Below are 10,124 nucleotides of genomic sequence, written 5' to 3' on the forward strand. Positions count from 1 at the left end.
TCCAGATGAACCTCAGTGAGGGATAATGTCCTCTCAGTATTCAAGAGTCACCCTTCTACAGGGGACCCCTAGACTGCCCATCAATGAGACACAACAGAGGCAAAATCCTGCCCCCGTCTCTCTTGGACCTGGCTGGATACCACTTTCCCCAATCCATGGAAACAGCTTCCTACCCTGACAACTAGCAAGAGGCCAAGACTCACAGAACCACCACAACTGCCCTACCTCTGTCAGCAGGAAGCAGTTACAGAAGACTCACCTTCATCCATTTTCTCCAGATTTGGAGTCTTGGACGCTTGAGGGGGGAAATGTTACAGTAGGTAGCTAGTCAGACATAAGCAGAGCAAGAGAGGGCTCCCCCCACAAAACCAACTAGGAACCTCAGGCGACCATCAGATGAGGGTCAGGTGGTTGTTAACTGTCTCTCTAAAATAATAATTGGTTGCAGCCAGTATCAGGGAAAGGCAGTCTTTCTATAGATAGAAAAAACCTGGGCCGGGCGCGGTGGCTCAAGCCTGTAATCCCAGCACTTTGGGAGGCCGAGAGGGGCAGATCACGAGGTCAGGAAATCGAGACCATCCTGGCTAATACGGTGAAACCCCATCTCTACTAAAAAATACAAAAACTAGCCAGGCGTGGTGGCCGGCGCCTGTAGTCCCAGCTACTTGGGAGGCTGAGGCAGGAGAATGGCGTGAACCCGGGAGGCGGAGCTTGCAGTGAGCTGAGATCCGGCCACTGTACTCCAGCCTGGGTGACAGCGAGACTCCGTCTCAAAAAAAGAAAAAAGAAAAGAAAAAACCTGAAACTGGTGATCAGCAGCTTCCCAAGAAGATCTCAGGAGTTGGGTGAGTGAGCTCAAGCATGCCATGATGGCGTTTAACTGGTATATAAGCTTCCTCTAGGAATGCTAGATTGGTAAGGGAAGAATGCCTCAAGTGAGCATGCATACAACTCCAGTAAACACATTGTGCATGTTCCTCTCCCAAGTGCTAGCAGGCCATTGCGCGTGTGGACAGCTCTCCCGAAGAGAAGAGTTAAGGGAGAAGGAACACAAAACCCCTGAAGTACGCCAACATGTAAAACCCCAATTCAAAGGTCAAACCATGCACCATGCAAAACAAGTGTGCACTTATATTGCAAGTTGCCCTCTTGGCCCTCCTCCAAGTGTACGTTTTTCCTTTAATTTCTGTTGTAAAGCTTTTTTTTTTTTTTTTGAGACAGAGTCTCACTTTGTCACCCAAGCTGGAGTGCAGTGGCATGATCTCAGCTCACTACAACCTCCGCCTCCCGGGTCCAAGCAATTCTCCTGTCTCCACCTCCCGAGTAGCTGGAATTACAGGCGTGTGCCACCATGCCTGGTTAATTTTTGTATTTTTAGAAGACAAGGGTTTCCACGATGTTGGCCAGGCTGGTCTCGAACTCCTGACCTCAGGTGATCCACCTGCTTGGCCTCCCAAAGTGCTGGGATTACAGGTGTGAGCCACCTCGCCTGGCCATAAAGCTTTTCAATAAACTTTTACTCCTGCTCTAAGACTTGCCTCAGTCTCTCCTTCTGCCTTATGCCCCTCAGTTGAATTTTTTCTTCTCAGGAGGAAAGTATTGAGGTGGCTGCAGACCCATACAGATTCACTGCCAGTAACTTGGATACCTGCCACTGGTAACAAAAGGATTAATAGAAATTCATAGAAATGGCATCATAGAAATGATTCATAGAAATGAAATATGAAATGATAGATACTAGTCCCACCTTTGCACGTATTCTAGTTGACATATTGCCTCCTTAATACCACACCTCTGAGAGGGCGAAAATTAATTACCTGAGTGGATTTTTTTTTTAACGCAGAAGATTGTATGTGCCTGAATTCTTATAAAACTCTATAAAGGGTTTCCATGCTCAAATAGCTATTTCCTCTAGCAGCTTTTGATTGATGGATAATTTTCTCACATTCTAACAGATGTCTCAGCCATTTCTGCCACCTGCAGCAGAAAATCTTCTGCGCATAACACTTTTACTAATATAATACGGTAATGAATCAATAGAAATTTTACTGCACTCTGCTTTAAAGAAAAGACCTCTCAAGAAAACAAGGTCAGCTCTTCCGGGGATGCTGTCTGAAGCGCTCAGAATGTCAGTGTTTGACATATTGTCTTAGGCTTCCTACAACAGCCTCTAACAGAACTCTGCTGTCCTGAACCCCTAGTAATAGAATTGTTTACCTTTACACCAAGAAGGATGGAAAAGTACCAAAATCTGCATGTGCTGTGTGCCCAGGCCGACTTTGAGGGGTTTCTGCTATGAGATCTAAAGTTCTTATAAGTTTGGGTAAAATGAAAAAACATGTCAGCAGGGCCTAAGGTGGTCCCATGTGTGCCAAATGTGCCTGTCACAAGTTGAAAGGTTCTTTCCTTATCGAGAAGGAGAAAATTGTTGTGAAGGTGTTGAAGGCACAAGCAGAGTAAGAAAGCTAAATTTAAAAATGAAGCTTTTTTGGTTATAAAAAAATCAAAAGGCAACAACAACAACAAGACAAGGTCAAAATGAGGTAACTGAGTGAAAACAAAAGAAAACAAAAAACAACTGGGGGCCAAGCATGGTGGCTCATGCCTGTAATCTCAGCACTTGGGAGGCTGAGGTAGGAGGATCACTTGAGCTCAGGAGTTTGAGACCAGTCTGGGAAACACAGGGAGACCCCATCTCTAGAAAGAAAATTACCTGGGCATGGTGGCCCACAAATACTCAGGAGGCCGAGGTGGGAGGATTGCTTGAGTCTGGGAGGTCGAGGCTGCAGTGAGCTATGGTCATGCCACTGCACAGCAGTCTGGGCAACAGAGTGCAACCCTGTCTCTAAAAAAATCAAAATCAAAATCAACTGTCAGTACAGGTTCAACTCTTCCATATCTACTCTTGGAAGCATGTGTGTAATTACTGATCTTCAGAATGATGCATGGGAACTGCATTATTATCAGTCTTAAAAATTGTTTCATTAAGTTTAAAATTTACTACATTTCTTTTTTGAGCCCAGATCACCTCTAAATTTCAAGGGAATAAAGAAACATGATACCTGGCACCTGTCCTCAAGCAGCTTACAGTATAATGGAAACAACAGGGACAATTATTTAAATCAAATGCCAAGTTGTATGGCATTCAATGGAGAGAAGTTCAGGTAAGACTGTATGATGCATATTTCAGTGTTTCTAACTGGTCAACCAGCTTGGATGAGTGAATCTTGGTGGACGACCCAGTGGGTGACTGTGAGCACCTCTCTCTTCCAAGCTTTCTCTTAATGTGGCTTGAAATTGTGTTTTAGTTTTAGCATCCACATTATAAACTACTTCTAAAACTGTTTCACAATAATGCTTCTAACACTGTTTTTTAAATATCCTACCCTTGTGCAGTTCATTTTTTGAACCTATAAATAAAGCTTATATTTACCCCTATTCTATTATTCTGGTTGGTTGATGCTCATTAAAATAATTTAAATAAATTTAAAATTCATTAAAATAATTTGGACCCTGGTTGTATCATTCAATTTATTAGCTTTTCCTCCCAACTTTGGTCACCTGGTTCAACTTGGATATATCTTAATTATAAGGAATTTTAGTGCAGTGTGAAGTTTTTGAAAAATTGTCCTATATATTATCTCATTTTATGATCTAAGTCTCTGGGCAGTGATTATTCCTTTTCTCACAGGTGGGGCCGCTGAAGCTCAGGGCGGTGAGGTGACTTACTAGCAAGTGCAGAGCTAAGACAAGGATTCATGTCTTCAGACTAGTGCCTTGGTACCCTTTCTTTATTTAAAATTATATATATATATAATATTTAAAATACTATATATATATATACTTAAAATACTACATATCCTCTCCTTCTCCTTCTTGACAGTCTTGCTCTGTGTCTAGGCTAAAGTGCAGTGGCACAATCACAGCTCACTGCAACCTTGACCTTCTGGGCTCAAGAGATCCTGCCATCTTAGCCTCCTGAGTAGCTGAGACCATAGGGGTGCACTGCCATGCCTGGCTAATTCTTAAATCTTTTTGTAGAGATAGGGTCTCCCTATGTTGCCCAGGCTGGTCTCAAACTCCTGGACCAAAGTTATCCTCCTGCCTTGTCCTCCCAAAGTGCTGGGATTACAGGCATGAACCACTATGCCTGGCCAAAATATTACATTTTTTCAAAGGAATATTTTCATTTATTTTTAATTTTAAAGATCACGTGTTAAATATGTTAACATTGCATACACTCAGATACTAGAGATAGTGAACATCCCCTTTGACCCTTCTCCCAACCCCACATGCCTCTCCAAAGGTACTCACCCAACTCAATTTGGAGTGTTTTCTTCAAGACCTTTCCCTATATGCTTCTTCATTCCTGGAAATAGTTCATTCTGTGGGATATTGTATTTATTAGTCTAAACTTGCCTTTTTCATTTCATAATATATCTTAGAGCTCTTTCCATGTCCTCATTTACATATATTATTTATCTTTTTGTCTGATGCATAGTGTTCTATTACAGGGATGTATATAATTTAACTTTTCCCTGTTAATAGACATTAAGAATGTTTTCAGTTTTATTACTAAAAAAAAAGGACATGACTCACTGGGCACATGGGTGAAGATTTCTCTAGGCTGGATACCTGGAAGTGGAATTGCCACTTGAAAAGTATGTATATTTGAAATCTTGGTAACAAATGCCAACATTGTCTTCCAGAAAGGTTATATCAAAGTATATTCCCATGGAGACATATGAGGGTGGTATTTTCTCACACTTTCAGTAATAATGAGTAATACTAATTGTTATAGTTTTTATTAATCTGAATTTCTCCAATTACTAGTGAGTTTGAATATCTCATATTTCCTTTTCTATTAATTCCTTATTCTTATAATAGCCTCTCTACTATGACTTATATTGTCTTCATGTGGATTCCCAAAAGGAATGTTGAATGGGACAGAAACACGTAGAAAGCTACAAACTGCCTTAGGGACCTTCCTCTATGAGGGACACAAATCTACTAGTAAACATTTGAATGCAGTTGTTTGATCAGCAGTGGATTCCCCCAACTAGCTTACAAACCAAGTAACATCCCTCCATCATGTTCAAATGAATATTATGAGCATCTTTGCAAAGCACTGTGCTGAAGAAAAGATTAATCATGCCTGGTATTCCCATAGTCCATCTTTTAGCTCTTCCAGAAAATAATATGAAGGCTGTTTAGCTTGTCTTAATTATTAGCTTACAAATGTTTCTTAATATGCATTCTAGAATATTGCTGAAAGTAATGCTAAGCTCACACCATAAATTCCATAATCTATTTTTTCCTTCTTTTAAAAAAAACTAGCTTTGCCTCGCTTAGATTTCTGGCACCTGGCCCATTTTCTATTTCCCAGAGATAAGAGGCAGTGGTTCTGAGACCTATAATCTTTCATTCGGTCTGCAAAGCCTATATTCCAGGTCATCTCTGACTCTCTCCTCATTTGGGTTGTGCTTCAATTGCCTCTCTGTGATACTGGTTCTACCCTTCTCAGTTTGAAGATGATGTTCCTTGCTGGAGAAGAAAGGAGCAGTTGAGTGCCTCTGCCTTTTCTCTGTTATCACTTAACAGGTTCTTCTCTTGGCAGTCAGCTTATCCTTTCCCTTATCTGCTAGCTTCAAACTGTGTGTGTTTTTAAAGCGCTTTCTGTGGTCTTCCTCACTTAGCACTGCTCAGCTTCTTCTGGAGTTTTCCTTCTATCACTTTCTTCCAGGGTTCATATGTCTTACTCTTCTTGGTTTGTGCCCTTTCTCTCATTTTTCGGTACATGCCATTTCAAAACAGACTCATCAGAGAATGCCATGTTGAATCATATTCGTTTCTGCAGTATAAAGTTTTATTTTTCAGAGTTCATAATTTTAAAAATATATTCCTTTCTATTGCCTCTGACCTTGGGGTTATAACTATATTTCTGTGAACTTTTTGAAGTTGGCTTTCCTAAAGCCTCAATTACATGTCTACTATAACCGGAGGCTCTTTCTTTCTTTTTTTTTTCTGTATTACAGAATCTGGGGAGACATGATTCCTTTCTTTCATCTTCAGGAAGGCAACGACTGCATTTTATTTTGTATATTTGTTGAAGTGAAGATTTCTATCATATAAATATCACCACCAAGTCCTTCCTTGCTGATCAGAATTGAGTGTAGAATAGCAGTTCCTGTCATTCCTTCTTGTACCTTTTGGAAGATGAAATTATCAGGAAAGCAAGTCAAGAATGCATTAAAGTCTAAGCTTGTTGTAGAGATTTAGAACAGATGTCTAAGTAGTTCAAGTGCCTCATCAATATTACACCTTGTCTCTGTGACAGTTTTATCATTTGATTTATGAAAGCATCCATCCTCCAACTCTTCCATTTAGCCTGACATTCTTAGCATGTTCTCACTCTCAAAAATAACACTACTCTCTTTCCCTCATTTAATCCTCTCCATGTACTGTATGCTGTATGTGTGGATTCCATATATTTGCAATTTTGATGCATGGGGGTATTGTATATCCATGCTTATCAGACTTGTTTATATTGAAAAACATGTACCATTCCATTACTGAAACCAGTTCCATTTCCTCAAGTTTCCAGTAACATTTAGGACGTCACATTTATGTGAGTGTTAGATGCTATGATGTACCCCTCATTCCCCTTCAGGAATAAAGGAATTATTACTCCAGCGACTGGGAGTGCCACTGAAGTTGGTCTTCAACTGTCAGTCCCTTTGGGGACAGCCTCAGTGGAAGAAAGTGGCCTCATCCCTTAGAGCTATGCCCCTTCCAGGAAAGCCTGCACCCACTGACTGTCTCTCATGCTCAATTCAGAACAGCTCTGAGGGTGGTCACGTCTTCAGAATTCCTCAGCAGCGTTGGCTGACACAGTCCACTGAGACTGCATTGGAGCTATACTTCTCCCTCTGCTCAGTCTTGCTTCTTCTCTTCCACAGGCATTAGTTCCAAGACCACTACCTAATAAACTCCCTACATGCCATCTCCATCTCAGGATCTGCTTCCTGGGAAACCCAATTAGGGACAATTTGCTTGTTTTAAAGTTTCAGATATATTATCTTATGCATTGCAATATCAATAATTGAGCCTTCAGTATTATTCCCAATCTGGTCCTCTGCTATTTTCTTAGAATTACTGAGCTTCTCTTCCTCCCTCTATGAATCTTCTTTCCATGCCATCCATGTTAACTTAAGTTTCTTTTCACCCTTTCTCTCCTTTTCCTCCAAACTTCATGCAAGCAAATCCCTTTGACTAGTGAGCTTTGTTTCTGAAACATTTTTTCTAATCTTCCCAACAGGCATCTCTTGCCTTGTTTATCAGGAATCTGTTATTTTGGTATTGTAAATCAGAGTTGAGAAGAAAAAATATTGACAACATCTTCTGAGACCCTTTTCACTTCCAGCAGTCTTAATCCTCCAAAGGCACAATTTTTGACTAGAAGAGCACAGATAGTGCTGGTACATTAAGCCTCTGCCTGTGACCCTGAGAGCCTTTTGTGGTGGGGATTCAGTGGGAGGCACTGCCTCCCAAGGGAGGGCACTGTGGGCTCACTTTCTTGGAGGAGTTCTCAAGGGCCAATGAGCCCTGTGTGTTAGTTTGGCTTCTCCTAGAGTGCGATGGGACAGAGTCAAGAGTTTAAGAGTTAAAATAAAGGGGGAGAAAGCAGGCTAGGGCAGGGAAAGATTTCAGACCGTGATGTGAATCTGACAGTGATGAAAGGAAAGTGAGAAGGAAGCAGAACTGGGCAGGGAGAACTTCAGACCATGCTGCAGATCTAACAGAGTCTCGGCCAAGCCAAAGAGAAGATCTAGAGCAAAGACTACCTATTAGAGGTGTCTAGCAATGATCAGAAATGGTCAGGTCTACCATCCCTGCTGTATTTGGCCATTGACTAGGGGCTGTCTGGAAAAAGCATGGCTTGGGCTTGAAAGTTGAGGCAGACCCTGGCAGCTGAATGTTTAGTTCTTTCTTGAAGGGTCAAGTGGGGCACCTCCATGGCTGCCACAGTCCTCCTGTGTGCCATGTGGTTCTCCTTCCCTGTACACTTTCAGGGAGCAGCTCCTTTAGGATTCTACTGGGCCTATCTCCCTGAGGAAAATCTTAGAAGAGGAAGGTTAGTGGGATGAACTGTATCCCCCATCACTCATAAAACCATCCAGAATGAGATTTCTCATTGCTAGTAGGGCAGGAGGGATAAGGCCCAGCAGCTCATCTTATCACCTGCTTTCTTGAATCATGGTCTATAGCAACTGTGTCAGTTGGGTCCTCCAGGAAGCAGATGCTGAGACACAGTAGAAAGTGTGAGAGATTTATAGGGGGTGGGGATGTATGGGTAGGGATGACACCTGTGAAAGACAAGGGAAGGAAGAAGGACAGAGTGGGAAATGCTTTAGACCATGATGCAGATATGACATCTGTGAAAAGAAACGGGGGAAGAAAGTAGAATTGTGAAGGAAGACCATCAAACTGCAGTGCAGATCTGACAGTCTTGGTTGACCCAGTGGAGAATTCTGGATTAAAGATGGTCTGTTAGAAGAGTCCTACATTGGGTAGAAATGACCAGGCCCAGGTCCCCACCATGCTCAGCTCCTGACTGGGGGCTGCCTGGGAGGAGCATGGCCTTGGCATTACAGCTGCAGGCTGTTAGCTAACTGGACCTTTGCAGCTGAGCAGCAAGCGCTGTCTTGAAGGGAGACCTCTATGCTGTCACATCTTGCTTGAGCATGCCCACTCAGGTTTGATGGCATTAGGGAACCAGGTTTTATTCCCTTTCATGACACAGTCTCATATCCTGGCCTGACCACGGCTTATAAGGTGACCTATCATCGGGGGGCCTAGAAGTCTAGTTTGAGGTGGAGGAAGGAAGCCTATGTCTGTAAAATAAAGCATTTCATCCTATGGGGATGCTCTCTCTCTCTCTAGGATGCTAGGAGAACATATGCTTCTCAGCACCTGGTGGAGCAGGACGTGCTGCTGCTGCTTCTGTATTCCTGGATCTACCTCCATCCCAAAAACCCCATGGATACTCTGGTTCCTCTAGGCACTCTTTCTACTTTTCCATCTCTTGAGAATTATTTTGAATTATCTCTGCCTCTTTGGGATCTTCTTTATTTATTTTTTTTCCAGTATAATTTCTTTAAGACTCTCCGAAAATCCTCTCCCTTTCTCATGGTAAATTGTAGCACCAGAGAGACAGGAAGGAAATGTTAGTTCTGCGGCTAACATGAATATTGAGTGATACTGTATTGGTTTCTGAGACAGCTGAAAACAGTTATCCATTTCAAATGTGGCAGGACATTCAGCATGGAAGGCTTCAATGAGAGGGTGGGCCTTAGGTAGGCCAGAAAGGAGCTCAGCTCATCCTCAGTTACACATGCAGGGGTCTCATTGTCTCTGAGTAGACAGTAGGTTGGATGTGGTTACATATTTCATTCTCTGAGTGGAGGGGCCTGGGCAAGACCTCATGTACTCCAAGGTCCACGGGAATGGGACAGATTTAAATGTCTGGAGAATAAGCCATGCTTGTGATTTAGATTGTCTCGATCAGTGGTATTCTCTGTGTTTATTTTCCCATTGGTTATGACCCCAGTTTGGAGCTCTGCCTTTTCGGAACAATCTAGCCTCATAGAGGTTGTGCTATACTTTTCAAGGGAAGGACCATTCATCTATATTTTAATCAGAGCCTTGAGGAAGGAGGTGCTCAGTATTAAAGGGGCAAACCATAAAGACAAGTGACTCTCACCAGCATGTTCTCTTTGGTCAACCTTGAGGATGGTACGTTTTCTACAGGGGTGCTCATCAAACCTTAGCATTCTGTCTTCCAAGAGGGTGACCGTCACCTTGCATATACACAATAAATATTTGGTTGGAAATGCAAGCAAAAAGAGAAACAGCACCCATGCTCAAGTCCTATAACATATTCCTCAGAGAGTATGCTTTCTAGGTTTTAATTCCTCTCTCATAAAGAAATAACTTTATAGTAATGTCTGACACGTAAGTAGTGATGGCTATTCAGGGACCGTTCTGAGCATGTTATAATTACATATTAATCCATTTGATTTTATTTTTCCTTTCTTTTTTTTTTTTTTTTTTTTTGAGACAGA

This window comes from Colobus angolensis, unplaced genomic scaffold, assembly GCF_000951035.1.
Source record: "Colobus angolensis palliatus isolate OR3802 unplaced genomic scaffold, Cang.pa_1.0 Scaffold190, whole genome shotgun sequence".
Lineage (NCBI taxonomy): Eukaryota > Metazoa > Chordata > Mammalia > Primates > Cercopithecidae > Colobus > Colobus angolensis.